Here is a 25,535-nt window from a genome sequence, read left to right on the forward strand (position 1 = left end):
CCCTGAAGATCCCGCTAAACATGCCCGCAAGAAAAGGAATTTCAGGTTTGTATGTGGTGACATGTATGTATTCTTGTAATAAATTTTATCTTGTACTTCGAACTTTTTCTTGTTCCATTTTCCTGATGGCAGCAGTGAGAAGAGAGCATGTCCTGGATGGTGGGGGTCCCTGATGATGGATGCTGCTTTCCTGCAACAACGCTCCGTACAGATGTGTTCAATGGTGGGGAGGGCTTTACCCATGATGGACTGGACCGAATCCACTATTTTTGTGGGATTTTCCATTCAAGGGCACTGGCGTTTCTGTATCAGGTTGTGATGCAGCCAGTCAATATGCTCTCCACTGCACGTCTATAGAAGTTTGTCAAAGTTTTAGATGTCATGCCGAGTCTTCGCAAACTCCTAAGGAAGTAAAGTGCTGTCGTGCTTTCTTTGTAATTGCACTTACGTGCTGGGCCCAGCACAGGTCTTCCAAAATAATAACACCAAGGAATTTGAAGTTGCTGACCCTCTGTAATCTGATCCTCCAATGAGGACTGGCTCTTGGACCTCTGGTTTCCTTCTCCTTAAGTCAATAATCAGCTCCTTGGTCCTGCTGACATTGACATTGTAAATATGTAAGTCTGTAAATTTACCTGGCTATATTCCAAATGTTAAAGTTAACTAGTTGATTATTGCAACTGAAACTGTAGTTAATTGTTATCATGTTAAAGAAGTAGAAAACATTGATGCAGACAAGTGGGATTCTCTCTCTCTCTCTCTCTCTCTCTCTCTCTCTCTCTCTCTCTCTCTCTCTCTCTCTCTCTCTCTCTCTCTCTCTCTCTCTCTCTCTCTCTCTCTCTCTCTCTCTCTCTCTCTCTCTCTCTCTCTCTCTCTCTCTCTCTCTCTCTCTCTCTCTCTCTCTCTCTCTCTCTCTCTCTCTCTCTCTCTCTCACTCACTCACTCACTCACTCACTCACTCCTGGAGTGTCACTGTGAAGAAAGACTTACAGTATATTTCCTAGTTCAAGCTTTTAAGTAACAGTCACATCAGGAATCATGTGGAAGCTTTAGTGAGGGTGCAGAGGAGATTTACCAGGATGCTGCTTGGACTGGAGACCATAAGGAAAGGTGAGCGAGATAGGGCTTTTCTCTTTGGAGAAGTGGTTTGATAGAGATGTATGAATGTTAAGAGGACAATGCAGAGTGAACAACCTGCGCATTTAACCCAGGGTGGCAATGGCTATTATGAGAGCATATATTAGGGTGATTGGAGGAAAGTTTAGTGGGTATGTCACAGGGAGGTATTTTATACAGGGAGTGGTAAGTGGTGGAATGTACTGCCACGGGCAGTGGTAGAGACAAATTTTCAGCAGTATACCTGTTATTGAGGGCAATGGCCACAGGTATACTCTGCTCTGTGTTCCTTTTCCCCACCCCTCTCCTAACGTTCATTGGGTGCCTGCCACCTGCAAGTTAAAGGTGGCTGCCTCCCTTCCCTGTAGTTCTTATCTGTCGCCTCCTCATTTGCTCATATGAGCCAAGATCATCCCGTTACAGATCTAACTCCCTCACGTGGTCTGTGAGGAGGTGCAGCTGTGTACACTGCATGCAGATGTAATTATCAGGTCTCCCAGAACTCCCACATCTGACATGAAGAACACACCACCGACCCTGGATCCATTCTCACTAGTCTAACCAGCCCTAATAGACAAGGGGAAAAAGAAACTTACCCTAGCCTCTGTCTCTTCTCGCCAAAGACTCTAGCACCCCACTCTAACTCTATCCACTCACACTACAACCTCCCTAAACTTCCCATCTTCTGAAAGCTCTTTGCCATGTACCTAATAAACACAACGTCTGAAGCCCACTGAAAAGCTCCTTCTTCTACTTTTAATAATGTTTAATGGTAATTGGCAGATCAACATTAGGTGCATTAAAGCCACTTACTGAGCCATCCCTCCTGGAGCAGAGACTGGAAGTACATCTACTTTAACTCCTCCACCAAGAATAGAAACTCAAATGGTATCAAAATGCTTTTCAGAAAATCAAAGACACACTTGTATACATTCCAGTAACAGTGATATTCTAACAAACTTTCCATGTTAAACTGAGTCTGTCTCAAAGATCCTGATTTAGCAATTAGATGTTTCCTTTGCACCTGATAGGAACTGTATTCAAATAATATATACTGCTCTGTTTGTTGACAAGTGCACACCCCACAAATACCTGGATCATGCATCTTAATTCTGAACAAGGAGTTATGTCCTGTTGAACCCACTTTGAGTTCCCACCATCCTCTGAATTTTATATAAATACTGTCCTTTCGTTTCCTTATCCCAACTTCTTTGCCACGTAGAATTTTCACTGGCAGCTTTCACCTCCTCTTTATACCAAGGCATCACGACAATTACATCCTTAACTATTAGTGACTGCTAACCTAGAAACTTTATCACTGCCTCTTGTTTAAGAGATTTACTGTGTAATCTGAGATCAACTGAGATGTAATTTTCCCTTCAGGAAAGCAAATAACTTGAGTTACTCTGTTTATAGATACAGATTTTCTTTCATTGCAATGCTGTTTATCATCGGACACCCCCACCCAGTCCATCTTACCAACTCCTCACGGGTTGCCTCGTCGATGAGAAGTACCCATTTCACACCCTCCCTTCTCAGTCCCCTTTCTCACTATTTTCAATAGAGAGGGAGGGTCGTGTAATGCTCATGCCTGAGGAGAGGGGGGGGAAGCAGGAGGGGTGACGATGATGGGGTCAGGAAGGCGGCAGGGGCATGTGGGTAATACAGAAGAAGCGATGGTGAGAGGTATGGGGGAAGCGGGAGAGGCGGGGAGGAGGAAGAAGCGGGTCAGGGAAAGTGGGTGAGGCATTACAGGTGCGGGGTGGTCGAACCAGGAGAGGCAACAGGAAGGGAGGGTAAAGTCGGAGGGGTGGTGGATGGGGGAGGGAGAGTGGGTTGCAGGAGGGATGGAAGTGGTGCTGAAGGGAGAAGCAGAGGGTGACGGGGAGCAGAGAAGGGGAGTAGGAGGGGTAGAGGGTGGTGTTGCAGGAGGAGCAATTCAGAAGGGGCATCGAGGAGAGGTGGAAGCCAGAAGGTTGGAATGGAAGGAGTGACATGGGGAGAAGAGTGGAAGAGGTGGAGCTGGGGGGCTTGTAGGGTGGGGGAGTGAAGAATGATGGAGAAGAGGTGCGGGGGGGGGGGGTTCTGTACCAGAGAGGGCAGGAATAGAAGGGGTGGTGAGGGGGGGGAGCAGAAGAGGTGTATGGGGTAATGGTGCAGGAGGAAGGAGAGGAAGGGGCAGGGGGAGGTGTGAAGGCACGGACGGTGAGAGTGACAAGGGGATGGGAGGAAGGGTGGAGGTGAAGAGACAGAGGGGGGAGGAGGAGATGCTGTGGGGAGTGAGAGAGTCAGGAAGAAGGGGCAGAGAGGAGGGAACAGGAATCGCCATTGTTCCAGACAATCACTTTATTGTTTGATACCGAAGTTTCCCCCTCCCCATTTCCCATTCCCACCTCTAAAACTGGGTGTCAAATACATTGAGCTCCCCAGGGACCCCCACCACTCGGGTTATCCTTTCTCCTTGTTGCTGCCAGCAAGTAGAAGGTACAGGAACATCAGGACTCACACCATCAGGCTCCTGAACCAAATGCGATAACTTCACTCAGCTTCGCTTGCTCTATCACTGAAATGTTCTCACAATCTATGGCCTTGCTTGCAAGGGCTCTCCATCTCATGTTCTCGATATTTGTTGCTTATTTATTTATTATTATTGTTTATTTATTTTTGTATTTGCACAGTTTGTTAACTTTTGCACACAGGTTGAACACCCAAATCGTTGTGGTCTTTCACTGATTCTATTATGGTTATTTTTCTACTATGGATTTATTGAGTATGTCTGCAACAAAATGAATATCAGGATTATATATGGTGACATTTCTGTACAGTACTTAGATAACAAATTTACCTTGAACTTGTAAAGTTCATGCTATATAAGACAGTGATAATAAATCTGATTTGTTGAAGATTTGCCCACTTCTTGTAAAATTACTGAAGCTGTGCCAGGTTAGTTGGGGAGTAGCGGTGGACAGCAAATTTCTTCATTTGAAGCCACTCCATGGTTGTTCTGGAATGTTCATTGTTCTGCTGAAAGACAAACTTCCTCCCCAGTTTGAGCTTTCTGGAAGAGTCTCGTAGATTTTTATCCGGGACCTCTCTGTATTTAGCAGCATTGATCTTCCCTTGACTCCTGACTGATTTCCAGTCCCTGCTGCTGAAAAGCATCCCCATAGCATGATGTTACCTCAACCATACGTTACAGGGATGGTGTTAGCTGGCTGATGCATAGTTTCAGATTTATGCCACACGTACCACTTAGTGTTGAAGCAATAAAGTTCCACTTTAGTCTCATCGAACCAGGAGACCAGCTTCCACATTTTTACATTAACTTCTAAGTGATGCTTTGCAAAGTCTTTACAAGCAATGATAATGCAATTTTTTTTTACCCAGGGCTACTTCCTTGCCACTCTTCCATAAATATCCTTTTGTGCAAGGCCTTATTGTGGGACCATGTACTTCATCTTCAGTTGCAGCTGCTGACTTCTGCAGCTCATTCATAGTGAAAATTTGCATCACAGTCGCTTCTCTTACAAGTGCCATTCTCCTCTGGTGACTAAGTTTAGAGGGGCAGACTGACCTATTCAGAGTGGCTGTGGTTTTATATTTTTTCTATTTTTTCACAATGAACTGTACTGAGCTCTGAGGTATGTTCAGGGCCTTTGAGATGGTCTTGTACCTTTCCCCAGATTTGTGCTTCTCTATTATCATTTACCTGACTTGTCTTGAATGCTCTTTTGTCTTCATTTTGGTTTGGTCTGTCGAAAATCTACCATACTGTTGGACCTTACAGAGAGAGAGGCTATTTATGATATTCTTCTGAACTCATTGGAAACAGGTGATCCTCCAATTTTCTATATCAACAAATTGGGTGAGGGGGAAACATTTAGAAAAGATGTGTGGGGCAAATATTTTTACACATGGATTTTTACAAATGGATGAATACTTCTTTAGCCTCAGAATTTTGGTTAATTCTCAGTAAATTGTTGACAGATTTTGGAATATTTCTTTTGATTTGACACAACGTACAATATTTCTTGGATTAGCTCGAAAAACCTTCAGTCAATATATTTTAAAATTAGAAAATGAGACAGTAAAATGTGAAAATAGTTGTGGGGATACTTTTTCAAGGCACTGTAGCCCCGGATTACAAATCACTATTGGAATAGCCATCCGAAGGCCTCCATTGGTCAGGGCTGAGCATGGATGTTGCATTCTCGTGACCAGAATCGCAAGCCATGGCAGTACAATATAGAGAGCAAGCTGGTTTTATAGCACTTCTATATCCATAACACAAACTATTGCTTACAGACTCCTAAAACAAAGCAGAAGTCCAAATAAAGACTCTCCCGCCTTTAAATTAGAAGTAATTTAGTTCAAAATTTAAAAATGCAGAAAAAGTGAAATAAACATAGGAAAGGTTTAGATTCAGATTTATTCATTGCATGTATGTCCAAACATTCAGTGAAGAGTGTCCTTTGTGTTAACAACCAACCCAGCCTGGGATGTGCTGGGGAGGGGGCAGCCTGCAGGTGTCACAACACATTCTGGCGCCAACATAGCATGCTCACAATGAAGAGAGAAGTCAGGATTGCTCAGTTCAATGAAAAGGGATCCCGAACCTACAAAGTGATCACTGACTAAATGGGATAGGAGCAATAATAATGAGACAAATATCCAATATGATGATCAGACATAGCTGTTTGCCCAGGGCTGCATGGAACTCATTTGCAAAAGGTGCTAGAATGGTCCAGGCATAGGAGACCAGTTATCTTAGAGGTATTTGTAATAATTTACCACAATTCTCTGGATTATAGGCAGGTACTGGCAGATTGGAAGTTGTCATGCCACTGTTTAATAAAGGATGCAGTCAAAAGGCAGGTAACTATAGGCCAACACGAGGAAAAGCAGATGCTGGAAATTCAAGCAACACACACAAAATGCTGGTGGAACACAGCAGGCCAGGCAGCATCTATAAGGAAAAGCACTGTCAACGTTTCAGGCCGAGACCCTTCGTCAGGACTAACTGAAAGGAAAGATAGTAAGAGATTTGAAAGTAGTGGGGGGAGGGGAAAATGCGAAATGATAGGAGAAGACCGGAGGGAGTGGGATGAAGCTGAGAGCTGGAAAGGTGATTGGCGAAAGTGATACAGAGCTGGAGAAGGGAAAGGATCATGGGCCGGGAGGCCTAGAGAGAAAGAAAGGAGGAGGGGAGCACCAGATGGAGATGGAGAACAGGCAGAGTGATGGGCAGAGAGGGAGAAAAAAAGGAGGGGGGAAAAAAATTAAATATGTCAGGGATGGGGTAAGAAGGGGAGGAGGGGCATTAACAGAAGTTAGAGAAGTCAATATTCATGCCATCAGGTTGGAGGCTACCCAGACGGAATATAAGGTGTTGTTCCTCCAACCTGAGTGTGGCTTCATCTTGACAGTAGAGGAGGCCATGAATAGACATATCAGAATGGGAATGGAACTTGGAATTAAAAGTCAAATCAAGTCAAGTCAAGTCAACTTTTATTGTCATTTCGACCATAGTAAAAATAAGACAACGTTTTTCAGGACCATGGTTTACATGACACAGTACAAAAAACTAGACTGAACTACGTAATAAAAAAAAACACAGAGAAAGCTACACTAGACTACAGACCTACACTGGACTGCATAAAGTGCACAAAAACAGTACCAGCATTACAATAAATAATAAACAGGACAGTAGGGCAAGGTGTCAGTCCAGGCTTCAGGTATTGAGGAGTCTAATAGCTTGGGGGAAGAAACTGTTACATCGTCTGGTCGTGAGAGCCCGAATGCTTCGGAGCCTTTTCCCAGACGGCAGGAGGGAGAAGAGATTGTATGAGGGGTGCATGGGGTCCTTCATAATGCTGTTTGCTTTGCGGATGCAGCGTGTAGTGTAAATGTCCGTGATAGCGGGAAGAGAGACCCTGATGATCTTCTCAGCTGACCTCACTATCCGCTGCAGGGTCTTGCGATCTGAGGTGGTGCAATTTCCGAACCAGGCAGTGATACAGCTGCTCAGGATGCTCTCAATACAACCCCTGTAGAATGTGATGAGGATGGGGGTGGGTGGGAGATAGACTTTCCTCAGCCTTCGCAAAAAGTAGAGATGCTGCTGGGCTTTCTTTGCTATGGAGCTGGTGTTGAGGGACCAGGTGAGATTCTCCGTCAGGTGAACACCAAGAAATTTGGTACTCTTCACAATCTCTACCGAGGAGCCCTTGATGTTCAGCGGGGAGTGGTCGCTCCGTGCCCTCCTGAAGTCAACAACCATCTCTTTTGTTTTGTTCACGTTCAGAGACAGGTTGTTGGCTCTGCACCAGTCTGTTAGCCGCTGCACCTCCTCTCTGTAAGCTAACTCGTCGTTCTTGCTGATGAGACCCACCACGGTTGTGTCATCAGCGAACTTGATGATGTGGTTCGAGCTGTGTGTTGCAGCACAGTCGTGGGTCAGCAGAGTGAACAGCAGTGGACTGAGCACACAGCCCTGGGGAGCTCCCATGCTCAGTGTGATGGTGTTGGAGATGCTGCTCCCGATCCGGACTGACTGAGATCTCCCAGTCAGGAAGTCTAGGATTCAGTTGCAGAGGGAGTAAAATGTGTGACCACTGGGAGATCCTGTTTTCTCTGGCAGACAGAACGTAGGAGTTCAGCGAAACGGTCTCCCAGACTGCGTCGGGTCTCACCAATATATAAAAGGCCACACCAGGAGCACCGGACACAGTATATCACACCAGCCGACTCACATAGACTCACAGCTATCTCTCTATAGATGCTGCCTGGCTTGCTGCGTTCCACCAGCATTTTGTGTGTGTAACTATAGGCCAGTTAGCTTAATGCCCATGGTTGGGAAAATACTTGAAGCTATCACGAAAAAAGTAATAGTGAGACATCTGGATAGAAGTGGTTCCATCAGACAGACATAACTTGGATTAAGGATAGGCAGCTCCTGTTTGACAAATTTACTGGCGTTCTTGGATCATACAATGAACGTAGTGTATAGAGCAGAAATGGCAGATGTTGTATACTGGGATTTCCAGAAGCTGTTCAATATGGTGACACAAGAAAGACATCCATAAGATAAAGACGCATGGAGTTGGGGAGTTAATGTATCAGCATGGATAGCAGGTTGGTAACCAAAAGAAGGCAGAGAGGGAGAATAAATATGTGCTTCTCTAGGTGACAATCAGAGATGTGTGGAGTATCTTAGGTGTCTGTACAGGACCTACAAATGTTCTTATACATTTATAATTATACTAATTTGGAAGAAGTGTAATGTCTCTTAATTTGCTGATGATACTGATGCACCATCAATAACTCACTCTGAGACGTAAGAAGCGAGATATCGGCTTTTATTGACTGGAAGAATGAACAACACTACATCCTGGAGAATGAGGCCGGGCTCAGGCCTCAATCGCCTTTATACAGGGGTCTGTGGGAGGAGCCACAGGAGCAGTCCAGACAGGTATATGTAGTTCACCACAGATACTATATGGAGTGATAAAGAGATAAAATGTGCTCATGACGTGGAGTGTCTGCAGAGAGCAAAGTCTGCAAAGCGATTTTCATAGATAATTAGCTGCTGTAAGTTGCCCCATGTGTGGATGTGATGGGAACTAAGTGGGGGAGGAGACAGGAGAGGTAAACCATGGGAGAAGAAACTAAGGTGGACAGGAATAAGTGTGAAAGGGAGATGGAACAAGGTATGGGAGGGGTCGCAGATCTTTGTATTGAGGGGGAGGGAAAGGAATAGAAAAGATAAACAAAGACAGAAAGTGCCTAGACAGACTAGGAAGAGTAAGAAAGGAGCACAGCTGCAAAGGAAAAATTCAAAGTTCATTCTTGCCTCTCCTCCCACAGCATGTTTCATCTGTCCATCAGCACTTCATCTGGTTCCACTTATCACCTACTGGGAAAAGTGCCAGGGGGTGGGTGGGAGGGGATGAGCAGACTAGTAACTAACAGAAAGAAGAACACAGGAGTGAGGAGAGGAGATGATGTGACTGGCGATAGGATCCCGTGGACTTGGCAGAAATGGATGATACAGGATGCTGGATGTGGTGACTGGTGAGTTAAAAGGTGAGGACCAAAGGAACTTTATGACTGTTCTGTCTGGGAAGTGAGGTGGAGACCAAGAGAAACTGAATGATTATAAGTTGCAATGGTGCTGATTGAGAGGACGGAAAAGGCTTGCTATCTGCAGCTGATCTGTCTGTCAGACGTGTAAGTAGAAGGAGATGAATGAGAACAGAGAAAAATAGATCAAGATGTTGGGACTGTGAGGTACAAAAGATTGCATTTGTTGAAAAGCTGAACAAAGCAGAATCCTGGAAATAATCTGTAGGTTATGGAGCATCTGTGAGGGTTGATAATCTTCTCTCGTAAATTGCCAACTCTAACATAAAATTGAAAGCTTGGTTACTTTGTTTACAAGGATGTCACTGGGACTTGAGGACCTGAGTCACAGGGAAATGTTGAATAGGTTAGGACATTACTCCCTAGAATGTTGAAGACTGAAGGGAGATTTGATACAGAATTGTGAGAGATATAGATAATGTAAATGCAAAGCAGGTTTTTGTCCCACAGAGGTTGGGTGAGCCCAGAACTAGGGGTCATGGGTTAAGGGTGAAAGATGAAATGTTTAAGAGGAACATGAAGGCAAACATCTTCACTCAGAGGGTGGTGAGAGTGTTGAAAAAGCTGCCAGTGCAAGTGGTGGATGCAGGGGCAATTTCAACATTTAAGAGAAATTTGGATAGGTTCAAGGATGGGGGTGGGTTATGGAGGGCAGGTTGATAGGACTAAGCTAATAGTTTGGCACTGACTATATGGGCCGAAGGGTGTATTTCTGTGCTGAGTGTTCCTTGAAATCTATAGGTGTGCATCGTCTAGTTCTCTTCAGCCTCCTCAAAGAGTGGAGGTGTTGGTGAGCTTTCCTGATTGTGCAGAACGTGTCTGGGACTATGAGAAGTTATGCAAGCTGTGGGGTTCGAAACTGCTCGCAATTTCCACTGGTTTGCCACTGATGTAAAGAGGGGAGTGAGTAGTGTGAGTTCTCCCGAGGTTGATAACCATCTCCTTTGTCTTGATAACATTGAGGAAGAGGTTATTTGCCTGTCACTAGGCCTCAAGCTCTTCCACCTCCTCTCTGTAGGCCACCTCATTGTTGTTAATAATGACTCCCTCCACTGTCATGTCATTGGCGAACTTAACAATGTGATTACTCGGCTGTTTGGCTGTGCAGTCAAGTGTGAGTAGAGTGTACACCCCTGAGGGCTTCTGATTTGAAGATGGGGAGGGAGGAGTAGTTGTGCAGCCTGACTATTTGAGGTCTTTTGGTTAGGAAGTCCAACACCAAGTGTATTTAGAATGCAGAGTAGGAGTTTGTTCACCAAGATTTGTGGGACAGTAATGTTGAATGCCAAAATGAAATCCAAAAATAGCTTTCTGACACAAGGGCCCTTGATTTCTAGGTGTGTTAAGGCCGGGTGCATGACAGATGCTACGGCATCTGTCATAGAATGGTTCTGTCACTAAGTATACTGGAGAGTGTGCAATGTGGCAGGAATGGATTTTTTGATATTTGCCATTACCAGCCTTCCATTATAATTAGTGACATTGATATAATGTTAACAGGATTCTGGTGCATAAAGGTATCAATTGAAATCAGGCTGTCCTTCAACCTTAACGGCATCGCCAGTCAGAACAGGTTTGCTCTTCCATGTGTGTTTGCTGGTGGTCCATTAGTATTCTAGCATCACTATATCTTACCCACCTCATCAGACCACATCTAGTTGTGTCACTCCCATAACTCTTACAAAGACGCCACCACAAATATTTTGTCATTTAACAACAGTCATATTTTTGAATATATGTTGGTCCTTTGACCACAATCGATCAATACTGTGGAAAGGGAGAGGTGGGTACAACCCTGACCACATACTCTCCCTTTGTGGAGATTTTACTTTGTGTGTTTCTTGTAGGTGATCCAGTCTCCTCCTACATCCCAACAATGTACACGTCGATTGGCTAATCCATTACTGTAAATTGTTTCCATTGTGTAGGAGAGTTGCAGAACTTGTAATACAGAAGGTGATGAGCATTGAACAATGGTGTTAATGAAGGTAAATGCATGATTGGAGGTTGGTGTGGACTCTGCTGGCTAAAGGGCCTGCTCTGGTGCTGTCAGCCATGACACCACCAGTCTATGCCACTGTCAGAGAATCTCCCACTTATTTCCCATAAGTCAGTCTCACGCATGTCCAAGGATATCACCCCACCCTCAATCATCACTGTCTTACTTGGTTCCACCTATCATCCGTCAGCCTCTTTTTCACCATCCCTCTCACTTCTGGATACTTTTCCTTTACACTAGTGCAAGGTCTCGAGAGCGATGGGGTGGAGATGAATCTCTACCAAAGAAGGTATAAAACGCTCCTTCCCTCCGCTAGCCTGCAGGTCACCTTTGGGAAAGGTGTAGCACCTGCTTAGCTCCACTGTCTCCCGGAATCAGGGTCACGTGAAACCATGGGAGCAGGTGGTGGATGGTCGTATGAGCATTTAGTGCATATCACAAGTTCCGGCTATGACGCCAGGCAGACAATCTCTGAAGAGTATTGATAATGGCTGGGGTCATCCATCTTGTAGCAAAACTGCCCAGAAGACGGCAATAGAAAACCACTTCTGTAGAAAAACTTGCCAAGAACAATCAAGGTATTGGAAAGAGCATGATCGCACACGTCATGACACGGCACATAATTTTGAGCCAAAGCACTAAACATTCCTTTACCTCCACAGGTGTTGCCTGAACATCTAAGTTATTTCATCAGGATTTTTTGCTCCATAGTCCAACTCCTGCGGTCTCCTGTGTTTCCTATTGTGTACGTTGATTTTTTCTTCTCCATTCCTATCTTGCTTTGGCCTTAAACATGTTTGCTTTTTTAAACTTTTCTTAGTTCTGGTGACATGTCATTAAATTGAAATTATGTTTCCTACTCCACAGTTGCAAACTGAACTGCAGAATATTTCCAGTATGTTCTAACTTTATCTGTAAAGTAGCATGTGATAAGTTTAATCTGGCTTTGGGAGAAGACAGGGCTTCAGTTTAATGGCTCTCCTAACAGACAGGACTTAAGTCAACTCAGCAATTTCTGTGTACTCTGCTGAAGTGTCAGCCTTGGTTTTTTTTGACAATTCTGGTGCACAGCTTGAATCCACATCTTCTGAGGCAGACCTTCAAAGTCAAATTAGAATATCTATTAAATCATTTTAGAGTTCTCATTTATTAAAATCAATCATCTCATTTAAAAGGCTTTTCACTAAAATCTATGAATCAATTGGTAATGGGGAGTTGGATCATGTCTATGTGGGCACATTTTAATCTCCCCCCCCCCCCACGACATACACAACCCAGTCCTTCACTCTCCATTCTCCAATGAAAACTTTGGACAATCTGCTGAAGTCAGAGTGATGGACCTGTTCAATGGCTTCCCACATTGACCTAAAGTTTTAGGGTAACGTGGATACTCCCCTGAAGTGAGTGGAAGTACATTACAATAAAGTGATACTTTGTAAAGTGGCCACTGAGTGTATGTTCATGGTCTTCTGCTGCTGTAGCCCATCCACTTCAAGGTTTGAAGTACTGTGCATTCAGGGAGGTTCTTCTGCACACTACTGTTGTAGTGCATGATTGTTTGAGTTACTGACCCCCTCCTGTCAGCTTGAACCAGTCTGGCCATTCTCCTCTGACCTCTCTCATTAACAATGCATTTTTGTTCACAGATCTGCGGCGCTCTGGATGTTAAACTGTAGAGAATGTTTTACATGAAAATCCCAGGTGATCATCAGTTTCTGAGATACTCAAATCACCCTGTCTGGCACCAACAATCATTCCACGGCCAAAGTCCCGTAGATCACATTTCTTTCCCATTCTGATGTTTGGTCTGAACAACAACTGAGCCTCTTGACAATGTCTGCATGCTCGTGTGCATTGAGTTGCCGCCACTTGATTAGTTGACAAGCAGGTGTACAGGGGTACCTAATAAGGTGGAAGCTGAGTGTATATCTGTTTCCTTACCCATACCTGCAAATCTTTTTCAGCACAGATAGAAAACTCTACACCATATATGTCAAACTCAAGGCCCGCGGGCCAAATCCGGCCCGCGGTGGAATTATCTTTGGCCCGCGAGATAATATCTAATTACTATTAAAGCTGGCCCCAGTAATCGAAGCGCCTATGGCGTATGATATGGCTAATGCTGAGTTTATTCAGGTACCAGGTTTTCAGGGTTTTTAGTGTTTATTCGGCAGTCTTCTTCATAAGAAACGGAATTTGTAAAGTGAAACACTTTGTAGTTATAGCAGAGACTGAGACACATGAGAGCAGGCTGAAAAAACGGAGGCAACGAAAGCTGCGTTCGCACGCGTCCGACTGATCCGGCCCGCATGAAGCTGCATTTTGCTCAATCCGGCCCGTGACCTAAAATGAGTTTGACACCCCTGCTCTACAGGGTGACCTGACTCCATGCAACTTCATGCAAGGACACATTTTTCTCTCAGTGCTGGTGATTAATTCCACCAACTCATCTAAATAAATAATACAAAATATAAATTAAATTCAAAAAAGCCACAAGCTTGAAATCTGAAATCTTCTTGAAAGGCTCTAATTTTCTTTCCACAGATGCTGCCTGACTTGTTAGGTGTTTTCCAATGATTTTTTTGTGAAGAGCAGAAATATGCCATTTCATATGTACAGTACACCGATCTATTTCTCCCGATTAACTGGTAGAGGTGGAGGGTTATATGTTTGATTGCAGCCGTACATCCTGATTTAATAGTTGTAGAATGCTATTCAGTGGGTTCTTAACTAACAAGGACAGATAAACATGAGACATGAGAAGCTCAGTCAAGGTGATTGGTTTATCAAGAGCTCTTCATAGTCTGTCAGTAAAATTTTTCATAACATGGAGGGAGTTCATTTGGGTACTTTCATTAAAGGGGGCAACCATGAAGTAACAATTATTTTAGTAGTTAACAAAAAAGTATTGGGGATGGGGAAAGACTACTTTCCCCATTTGAGATTGAAGTTGATATTCTACCACTAAGAATGCATCCGATGTTGGGATTAATTTGACTTCAATGTTGTCATTCCTGGACTGGTCTGCTGCTCGCTGGGTTGCAACCCATCTCATACACACACATATTGCTCCCTATTATATTGAGAGATGGACTATATGCTTTATCACAGTTGTTCATAAGGAATCAACTCTCTGCTCTCACAAATCTACTTGGCAGAGAGAGATATTGACTGAGTTACTGGGGCTCGTCTGGGATGTGAACAAAAATTGGTGGGAGCCATTCTAAAATTTGTTGGAGGCTTGATTGACTAGTTGATTCGATTGGGGGAAATTCCCTTTCGATTTGTGTGAGTGGATTATCAGCAGAAATGGAATTTGAGGTTGATAAGTTTGTGGCAGAACCAACCCTGGAGGTGTTGGATGATGCTAAGAGGGATGCACTGTTAGGAATTGCTCGTAAGTTAGAAGTTAAGGTGACCACTTGTATGAAGGCGGCTCAGATACAGCTGTTAATAGCACAGCATTATGTAGCCGAGTGGAAAATTTGAAGAGGACGTGTTGGAGATGTTTGCTGAAGGTAAAGTACTTACTGAGGCTGAGGTTCAGCTTCAGGTAGTAAAACTGAAGTATGAGTATGAGTTGAAATTAAAACAGCTGGAGGCCGAAGAAGCAGAAAAACAGAGACAGTTTGAGAGGAAGAAATTTATGTATTTCAATCACTTGTATACTTCGGAAGGGGTAACTGAGGGTTTGGACAGCTTGAAAGAGCTGGTTGTGATTCTGAAATTGCTGCGTTAAAGGAGACAGCTCTCACAGAAGAGGAGGTTCAGAGAGAGTCAGTGGGATATTATCTTAAGGATGGGGTATTACTGAGGAAGTGGAGACCACCTACTGTGCTTGTACGTGAGCATTGGGCCATTGAACATCAAGTTATGGTCCCGAAAGTTTACAGGGCTGAGATTTTAAACATGGCTCATAGTATGCCTTCAGGTGGACACTTTGGAGTGAGAAAGACAGTAAACAGGATTATGAAGGAATTCGACTGACCTAATTAAAAGAAGGATGTTATAAACTTCTGTAGGACTTTCATACCTGTCAGGTTGCGGGAAAACCTGATCAGGTGATCCCAGCAGCACCACTTGGACTAATACCTGCTTTTGGTGAACCCTTTTCTAGGGTCATAGTGGATTGTGTTGCCCAGGGCTGCAGCTAGTTATGAGTATTTGTTAACCATCATGTCTGCTATGTCTAGGTTCCATGGAGTGGTGCCCCTCTGGAACATCAAGGCCAAGACTGTGGTAAAAGCACTTATCAAATTTTTCACACTGGTTGGTCTACCTAAAAAAATCCGATCTGACCAGGGTAGTAACTTTAATTAGAAAACATTCCAGGGGATAGTTAAAGAGTTGAGAGCTAAGCACAGTGTGTCACCTTTGACCCTACTCAGAGAGCAATGGTCGGATCAGAATGTAAGTATGAGTGTGCTTAGTTATGCTTTGGAATTCAGAGACAGACCTAACAAAGCGAAGCAGAATTTGCAGCACTCACAGATAAACATGAAACTGGTATGACAAGAGAGCGAGGAAACATGTTGGAGAAAGGGTCTTGGTGCCATTCCCCCTCCTTACCAAACCCCTTCAAGCGAGATTTAGTGGACCATATGATATAATTAAGAAAATTGATTCTTTAAATTATGTTATTAGGACTCCTGACCGGAGAAAGGCTACCCAGCTCGTCCACGTAAATATGATCAAGAGTTATCATGACCCCGACCCTGCACCCGTGAGTACTGTTATGACAACGGAGGAGATTGTGGAGTCTGGTACTGGAATACTGGGTCACTTTGATGAACTCCATGTAGATTCCACAAGACTCAGAAATTCTGATGTTTTGAAAAACCTTGATGGAAAGACTCAACATTTGCAGGCAAAGCAACGAAAACAACTGAAGAGCTTAATTAACAAGTATAAAGGTTTATTCCCTGGCATTCCAAGATGGTGCATGGCTGCGGTGCATGACGTAAATGTAGATGAAGTTGATCCCATTAAGCAGCACCCTTACAAAATGAACCAAGACAAAAATAAAATGGTTGAACAAAAAATTGAATAGATGCTAACAGCCGGCATAATTAGGCCAACCACTTCAGACTGGGCGTCACCGTGCGTGATTGTCCCTAAACCGGATGGGATTATGAGATTCTGTACTGACTACAGGAAAGTTAATGCAGTAACTAAGACAGATGCTTATCCCATCCGGAGAGTGGATGACTGTATTGACAGAGTGGGGAGGGCTAAATACCTTACAAAGATTGGCCTGTTGAAAGGTTACTGGTGTGTTCCTTTAACAGAAAGGGCTCAAGAAATATCTGCATTTGTGACACCATCTGGATTGTATGAGTACAATGTTTTACCCTTTGGGATGAAAAATGCTTCAGGGACGTTCCAAAGGATGATGAATTCTGTGATTCAAGGTTTAGAAAATACAGGGACTTATGTTGATGATTTGGTTGTATGGAATGACACCTGGGAGGAGCATATCTCAGCCGTAGAGAAACTGTTTGAAAGGCTATCCAAGGCAAATCTCACTGCAAACCTTGCTAAAGGTGAATATGGCCACACCACTGTCATGTATCTTGGCTATGTAGTAGGCCAGGGCCAACTGGCACCTGTGCAGGCCAAGGTTCAGGCTATTGCTGAGGTTCCCGTTCCGACGGGCAGGAAAGCATTGCGGAGGTTTTTGGGAATGGTTGGGTATTACCGTAAGTTTTGTAAGAACTTCGCAGACATCGCTCTCCCCCTAACAAAACTCCAAGGGAAGAGTGAAAGGTTTGTGTGGACTGACCTTTGTCAGGAGGCCTTTGACAACCTGAAAACCATTCTGTGTGATCACCCTGTACTCAAAGCACCTGATTCCAATAAACCATTTCCAATCGCGGTAGACGCTAGTGATGAAGCTGCTGGGGCAGTATTGTTGCAAAAGGATGAAGAAGAAATTTAACGTGCATCAGAAAAATTACTCCACTGTTGAAAAAGAGTTGCTAGCGCTCATTTTAGCATTGCAACGTTTCGATGTCTACATATGTCCTACGCAGAAACCACTTGTGGTTTACACGGATCATAATCCATTGGTGTTTCTGAGTAAAATGAAGGATAAGAATAGAAGGTTACTTCACTGGAGTTTGATCTTGCAAGAGTACGACATGGAAATAAAACATGTGAAAGGTACTGACAACATTATAGCTGATTGTTTATCCAGATGTTAAGTTAGAAATTGTACATGTTTTTGTTCTGTTATTTGATGATTATACAGGTATTTTTTTAAACTTTGTAATCGACAGTTAAACTAAAAATTTTGCCTTGGTCAAAATTTTTCCTAAAAGGAAGGGGGTGTGACAGGATCCTGAATTATCCCTATGAACTGTGCTTTTAAAAAGAAAGAGAGAGAGAGGTGTCCAATACAGACACCCTGTGATGCACCATCAATAACTCTTGGAGACGTGAGACGAGATATAGGCTTTTATTGGCTGGAAGAAAGAACAAGCAGCAATTGACCACCACACTGCATCCTGGAGACTGAGGCCGGGGCGGTGTCCCCAATCGCCTTTATACCGGGGTCCGTGGGAGGAGCCACGGTCAGTGGGAGGAGCCACAGGAGCAGTCAGCAGGGGGGGCGTATCCAGACAGGTATATGTAGTTCACCACATTCACCCCCCCTTTGTTTTAAAAGAGAGTCCCCATGGGGTGAAGTTTCTTACAAGTATATATACAGGTTAAGTCTATCAGGTGGTCGAATCTGTCACTGCGATCTACGTAGCACTGGCTGTGATTGCACAGGTGCCGGTGGTGATTGCACCGGAGACGGTGGTTGTGCTGGTTCTGGCCTAACTGGAGGTGTCAGCCCACTAGGTGTCAGTGATACCTCATGCGTGTGCGAGGCGCCTGGTATAGGAGTGTCGTGAGGAGTCTGTGTAGGGCTCGGTGTGCGCGGTGTCACCTTGGGTACAGGGTTTATAATTACCGTGGAGTGTTCAGGGTAGTGGTCTGCTGCTCCTGCGGGCACCAGGTCGCTGACGGAGACCGTGTCCTCCCGCCCATCAGGTAAGACCACGTAGGCATACTGGGGGTTCACATGTAGAAGGTGAACCCTCTCGACCAGCGGGGAGTATTTATTGCTCCTCACATGTTTCCGGAGCAGCACTGGCCCTGGGGATGTCAGCCAAGCCGGTAGGGTGGTCCCTGTGAAAGACTTCCTGGGAAAAGAAAATAGGCGCTCGTGAGGGATGGCATTGGTGGACGTACATAACAGGGAGCGGATAGAGTGGAGTGCCTCGGGGAGGACCTCCTGCCATCGAGAGACCGGCAACCCTTTTGACTTAAGGGCTAAAAGTGTGGCCTTCCACACTGTGGCATTCTCCCTCTCCACCTGTCCATTTCCCCAGGGATTATAGCTCGTGGTCCGACTAGTAGCAATGCCCCTAGCCAGCAGGTACTGGCGCAGCTCATCACTCATAAAGGAGGACCCTCTATCACTGTGGATATAGCAGGGATATTCAAACAGAGTGAAGAGCTGGCGCAGGGCTTTTATGACGGACGTGGCAGTGGTGTCGGGGCAGGGAATGGCAAAGGGGAACCGCGAGTACTCGTCGATAATGTTGAGAAAGTAGACATTGCGGTCGGTGGAGGGAAGGGGGCCCTTAAAGTCAACACTCAGTCGCTCAAAGGGGCGGGTGGCCTTGCTAAGTTGTGCCTTTTCAAGACGGTAGAAGTGCGGTTTGCACTCAGCACAGACTTGGCAGTCCCTGGTCATCGTCCTGATGTCCTCAAGGGAGTAAGGCAGATTCTGGGCTTTCACGAAATGGTAAAATCGGGTGACCCTCGGGTGGCAAAGATCTGCATGGAGGGCGTATAGCTGGTCGAGCTGCGCGCAGGCACACGCTCCCCGGGATAGGGCATCAGGGGGCTCATTGAGCCTTCCAAGCCAGTACAGGATATCATAGTTGTAGGTGGAGAGTTCTATTCTCCACCGCAAAATTTTATCATTTTTGATTTTGCCCTGCTGTTGGTTGCTGAACATAGATAGATAGATACTTTATTCATCCCCATGGGGAAATTCAACATTTTTTCCAATGTCCCATACACTCATTGTAGCAAAACTAATTACGTACAATACTTAACTCAGTAAAAATATGATATGCATCTAAAATCACCCTCTCAAAAAGCATTAATAATAACTTTTAAAAAGTTCTTAAGTAGTTTACTTAAATACATTGAGTCCTAACCCCGGCACTTTAACATATCTTACTCCTGGCGGATGAATTGTAAAGCCGAATGGCATTGGGGAGTATTGACCTCTTCATCCTGTCTGAGGAGCATTGCATCGATAGCAACCTGTCGCTGAAACTGCTTCTCTGTCTCTGGATGGTGCTATGTAGAGGATGTTCAGGATTTTCCATGATTGACCATAGCCTACTCAGCGCCCTTCGCTCTGCTACCGATGTTATACTCTCCAGTACTTTGCCCACGACAGAGCCCGCCTTCCTTACCAGCTTATTAAGACGTGAGGCGTCCCTCTTCTTAATGCTGCCTCCCCAACACGCCACCACAAAGAAGAGGGCGCTCTCCACAACTGACCTATAGAACATCTTCAGCATCTCATTACAAACATTGAATGACGCCAACCTTCTAAGGAAGTACAGTCGACTCTGTGCCTTCCTGCACAAGGCATCTGTGTTGGCAGTCCAGTCTAGCTTCTCGTCTAACTGTACTCCCAGATACTTGTAGGTCTTAACCTGCTCCACACATTCTCCATTAATGATCACTGGCTCCATATAAGGCCTAGATCTCCTAAAGTCCACCACCATCTCCTTGGTCTTGGTGATATTGAGACGCAGGTAGTTTGAGTTGCACCATATCACAAAGTCCTGTATCAGTTTCCTATACTCTTCCTCCTGTCCATTCCTGACACACCCCACTATGGCCGTGTCATCAGCAAACTTCTGCACATGGCAGGACTCCAAGTTATATTGGAAGTCTGATGTGTACAGGGTGAACAGGACCGGAGAGAGCACGGTCCCCTGTGGCGCTCCTGTGCTGCTGACCACCGTGTCAGACCTACAGTCTCCCAACCGCACATACTGAGGTCTATCTGTCAAGTAGTCCACTATCCAATCCACCATGTGAGAGTCTACTCCCATCTCCGTTAGTTTGTGCCTTAAGATCTTGGGCTGGATGGTGTTACAGGCACTAGAGAAGTCCAGGAATGTAATCCTCACAGCACCACTGACCCCATCCAGGTGAGAGAGGGATTTGTGCAGCAAATACGTGATAGCATCCTCCACTCCCACCTTCTCCTTATACGCAAACTGAAGAGGATCCTGGGCGTGCCTGGTTTGTGGCCTCAGATTCTGTATTATCAGCCGCTCCATGGTCTTCATCACGTGCGACGTCAAGGCAACAGGTCTGAAGTCATTCAACTCCTTTGGTTGTGGTTTCTTCGGTACTGGGACAATACAGGATGTTTTCCACTGTCTGGGTACTCTTCTCTGCTCCAGGCTCATGTTGAAGATGCGCTGTAGTGGTTCTCCCAGCTCAGTCGCACAGGCCCTCAGTAATCGTGGGGAAACTCCATCCGGTCCCGCCGCCTTGCTGGTACAGATCTTCCTCAGTTGACCTTCCACCTGTGCAGCCGTAATCCTGGGCGTGGGCAAGGTCTCCTGTGAGTGGCTATTTTCTGTGAGGGAAGTAAGCCTGGTGTGGAGTTCTGCGGTGAGGATGAGATTGTGCTGTCGAACCTATTGAAGAAGTTGTTCAGCTGGTTCGCTTTCTCCACATCTCCACTTACGTTTGCCCCCCGCTTTGCACCGCATCCGGTGATGATCTTCATCCCATCCCACACCTCCTTCATGCTTTTTTTCTGCAGCTTTTGTTCTAGCTTCCTCCTATACTGCTCCTTTGCCCCCCTTATCTGTACTCTGAGTTCCTTCTGAACTCTTTTAAGCTCCAACTGATCACCATCTTTAAAGGCCCTCTTCTTCTGATTTAGGAGGCCTTTGATGTGACTAGTGATCCAGGGCTTATTATTGGGATAGCAGCGAACAGTTCTAACAGGAACAACTGCATCTACACAAAAGTTAATATAGTCCGTTGTGCATTCAGTGACTTCCCCAACGCCCCTACAAAGCCCCCCTTGCAGTTCATCCCAGTTAGTAGTACCGAAGCAGTCTCTCAGGGCCTGTTCAGCTTCAGGAGTCCACTTTCTAAAAGAGCGTGTGGTAGTGGGATGCCTCATCACAATTGATTTATATCTGGGCTGTAACAAAACCAGGTTGTGATCAGCTTTCCCCAGTGCAGGCAGCGGGGATGCACTGTATGCATCCTGTACGTTTGCATACAGTAGGTCAATAGTCCTATTACCCCTGGTGTAACAATCCACATACTGGGAGAAAGCAGGTAGTGTCACAACATGAACGCAACTGAGCGCTGGTCGGTCAGCAAGGTGAACCTTTTGCCGGCGAGGTAGTGTCTCCAGTGCCTAATAGCTTCCACTATGGCCTGGGCTTCTTTCTCCACCGCGGAGTGCCGAACTTCAGGGCCTTGAAGGGTACGAGAAAAGAATGCTACTGGCCTGCCTTCCTGATTGAGGGTAGCAGCCAACGCGAAGTCAGAGGCGTCACTCTCTACCTGGAAGGGAATGGTCTCGTACACCGCATGCATCGTTGCTTTGGCAATGTCCCCTTTAATGCGGCTGAAGGCCGCGCGGGCCTCAGCAGAGAGGGGAAATGTGGTAGACTTGACCAGGGGGCGGGCCTTGTCTGCGTAATGGGGGACCCATTGGGCGTAATAGGAAAAGAAGCCCAGGCACCGTCTGAGGGCTTTGAGGGTGGTGGGAAGAGGGAGTTCTAACAGGGGGTGCAGACGGTCGGGATCAGGGCCAATGACCCCGTTCTCCACAACATACCCAAGGATAGCGAGTCGGGTGGTTCCGAACACACACTTGTCCCTGTTATAAGTAAGGTTCAGGGCTTTGGCCACTTGGAAAAATCGTTGGAGGTTGGTGTTGTGATCCGGCCAGTCGTGACCACAGATGGTGATGTTATCCAGATAGGGAAATGTGGCCTTCAGTTGGCACTGGTCCACCATCCGGTCCATTTCCCTCTGGAAGACAGAGACACCATTTGTGACACCGAAGGGGATGCGCAGGAAGTGATAGAGCCTGCCGCCCGCCTCGAAGGCGGTGTAGGGGCGGTCCTCCGGGCAGATGGGGAGCTGGTGATAAGCGGATTTCAGATCTATTGTCGAGTACACCTTGTACTGAGCTATCTGGTTGACCATACCCGCGATGCGGGGTAGGGGGTACGCGTCAAGCTGCGTGAACCTCTTGATGGTCTTGCTATAGTCCACGACCATCCTATTTTTCTGCCCGGTCCGAACAACAACCACCTGGGCCTTCCAAGGACTTGTGCTTGGCTCAATGATCCCCTCCCTGAGCAGCCGCTGCACCTCCGACTGAATGAAGGCCCTGTCCCCCGCGCTGTACCTCCTGCTTTTAGTTGCTACAGGTTTACAGTCGGGGGTTAGGTTGGCGAACAGCGGTGGGGGAGGGATCTTGAGGGTGGAGAGGCTGTAAGTGGTGTCAGTAGCGCGGCCATTGGCATGGTGTTGGGTGGGATGTGCGGGTCAGTTTGTGTGTGTGGTCAGTAGCGGGGTATATGATGAAGTCCCACAAAACTGAGGATTCCTGACAGTGAGTGGTGGGAGGGGCCTGTCATATGCCATAGTCACACTTTCGAGGTGGCTCTGGAAGTCCAACCCCAATAGCACAGGCACGCACAGTTGAGGTATGACCAGTAGCGCAAAGTTCCGATATTCTGTGCCCTGCACCACCAATGTCGCTACACAACCCACCCGGATGTCTGTGGAATGCGACCCAGAAGCCATGGTGACCCTCTGGCTTACCGGCCGTGTCACGAGTCCGCAGCGTTGCACCGTGTCCAGGTCAATAAAACTCTCAGTGCTGCCCGTGTCAAACAGGCAGCTAGTCCTGTGCCCCTCCACCAGGATGTCCATCATTGACCTTGCGAGCTGGTGTGGGGCGCTTTGGTCGAGGGTTACGGAGGCCAGAGTTGAACCGTCGTCTTGGTGCCCGGTAAGCACCGGTGGGTCGGGGGCAGGGCGAGATGGCGCCGACAAAGATGGCCGCCCCCATGTCTCACACGAGGCAGGCAGGCAAGATGGCGGCCCCCATGCCTCACACGCAGCGCTGCCCGACCCCGCTCGTGGTTCCGACTTACAGACCTTGGCGAAATGGTCCTTCTTCCCGCAGCTGGAGCAGGTCGCTTCTCGGGCCGGGCAGCGTTTTCGGGGGTGCTTTTCGAGTCCGCAGAAGTAACACTGCACAGACTTGTGACTGGCAGCAGCTGTGGTCGGTTTCGGGGAGTTCGTGGACTCGCGACTGGCAGCGGCGGTGGTGAATTTGCTTGCGGGAACCAGCGGTGTCGGGGTCTGCAGTGTCCATGGAACCGGCGGGGGATCGCACAGCTGGACAGCGTCAGTGTTGTGTAGAGCAGCCTCCAGCATGTCGGCCATCTCGATCGCTGAGCGTAAGGTAAGATCGGCATTGTCCCGCAGTCGCTGGCGCACGTACACTGACCTGATCCCCGTAACGAAGGTGTCTCTTACCAGCAGCTCCGCATGTTGTTCCGCCGTCAGTCCTTTGCAGTCGCAAGCTCGCACGAGTGTCTGTAGGGCTCGGAGAAACTCGGCGCTTGACTCGCCGGGTCGCTGCCGCCGGCGTCGCTAATCGATGTCTTGCGTAGACGGTGTTCACCGGCCGCAGGTACTATCTTTTGAGGGCATCCAGTGCCCCTTGGTAGGACGGTAGGTTCCTGATAAGGAAGAATACTTTCAGACTTACTCTAGATAGTAATATTTTGTACATTGTGGCAGACTCAGTCACTGCAATCTGTTCCAAGTATGATTGGAAGCATGCAAGCCAGAGTTCAAAGGCAAGAGCTGCTTCTGAGTCTTGAGGATCAAGGTCTAATTTTTCCGGAAGTAAAATGCCTTCCATGTTTTGAAACTTTCAGCCAATAAAATTGATGCACCATCAATAACTCTTGGAGACGTGAGGCGAGATATAGGCTTTTATTGGCTGGAAGAAAGAACAAGCAGCAATTGACCACCACACTACATCCTGGAGACTGAGGCCGGGGCGGAGTCTCCAATCGCCTTTATACAGGGGTCCGTGGGAGGAGCCACAGGAGCAGTCAGCGGGGGGGGGTGTCCAGACAGGTATATGTAGTTCACCACACCCTCTGAGTGAGAGAGAGAGAGAGAGAGGCGAAGACTGCTTGGAGATGGTGTTATGGTTTCTCTGCAGCGTGTTTACACTTCTGCAGGGACACTGGCAGCTTCTGAGTTCTTACAGAGAGAGAAGGCAGGAGCTACTCGATGGACAGCCGGTGTTCAGCATGGTGAGATAAATAGGTCAGATGATAGACTCACAGACACACGGTTTTGGACACTGGATGAGCTTTGTTGTGCCCACAGAAAGGTGGGTTTTGGAGGATCGATCAGGAGAATTGATCAGTGGCTCTCACAGTGTGGAAAAGGTGTGACCGGTGGGGAGTTATTCGTGCGTCCAACCCTCACCTGGGTTGATAATTCCACCCAGAAGAACGGTCCCCTTTTGTTGTGGTCACATTTGGTGAACTTGTAAAGGATTTCGGAGGACAACGGGAAGATTGACGGCATCAGCTCACCTGAAGAACTAAACACCTCTCTCGCCATCACTACTCAACTGAATACCAAGAACTGAACTGATTACTTACCATACCACCGTAAGACTGTATCACTTGATTACCTGAGCTGGAGAAGCTTGGGAACCTTATCTACTCACCTATACATATTGGTGTGTGTGTATATATCTGCTGGTTCTTTTTAACCCATTACGGGGTATGTAACAGTTACCGAGTGCAGAAATACAGTAGATTTAATGGAGGGGAAGAGCAGAGATATATTATTTTCCCAAGTTCAGGGTGGCCTTCAGGTTGAGTGCTTTCAGCTTTAAACAAGATTGAAAAGGAATGGCATCAATCACTAAAAGAGGAAGTTTCCCACAAAATAAAATTCCAGTTGGCAGATTTGTGGATACCATATGTGATTAGCCCAAAGTTTGCATCCTGGAGAAATTAGTTGTAAGCGTATGTAAAACATCTGCGTTTTCTCAGAGGCAATTTTGACAGGTTTACTTCAGTCAAGTTTAAAAGGAACCAGGGCTATCAGTCTCTGTTTCTGTAATAAAATCCTCTGGGGCATATGGTAGGGAACTAATTAATCA

Source organism: Hemitrygon akajei, chromosome 1 (genome assembly GCF_048418815.1).
Source record: "Hemitrygon akajei chromosome 1, sHemAka1.3, whole genome shotgun sequence".
NCBI classification, from domain to species: domain Eukaryota; kingdom Metazoa; phylum Chordata; class Chondrichthyes; order Myliobatiformes; family Dasyatidae; genus Hemitrygon; species Hemitrygon akajei.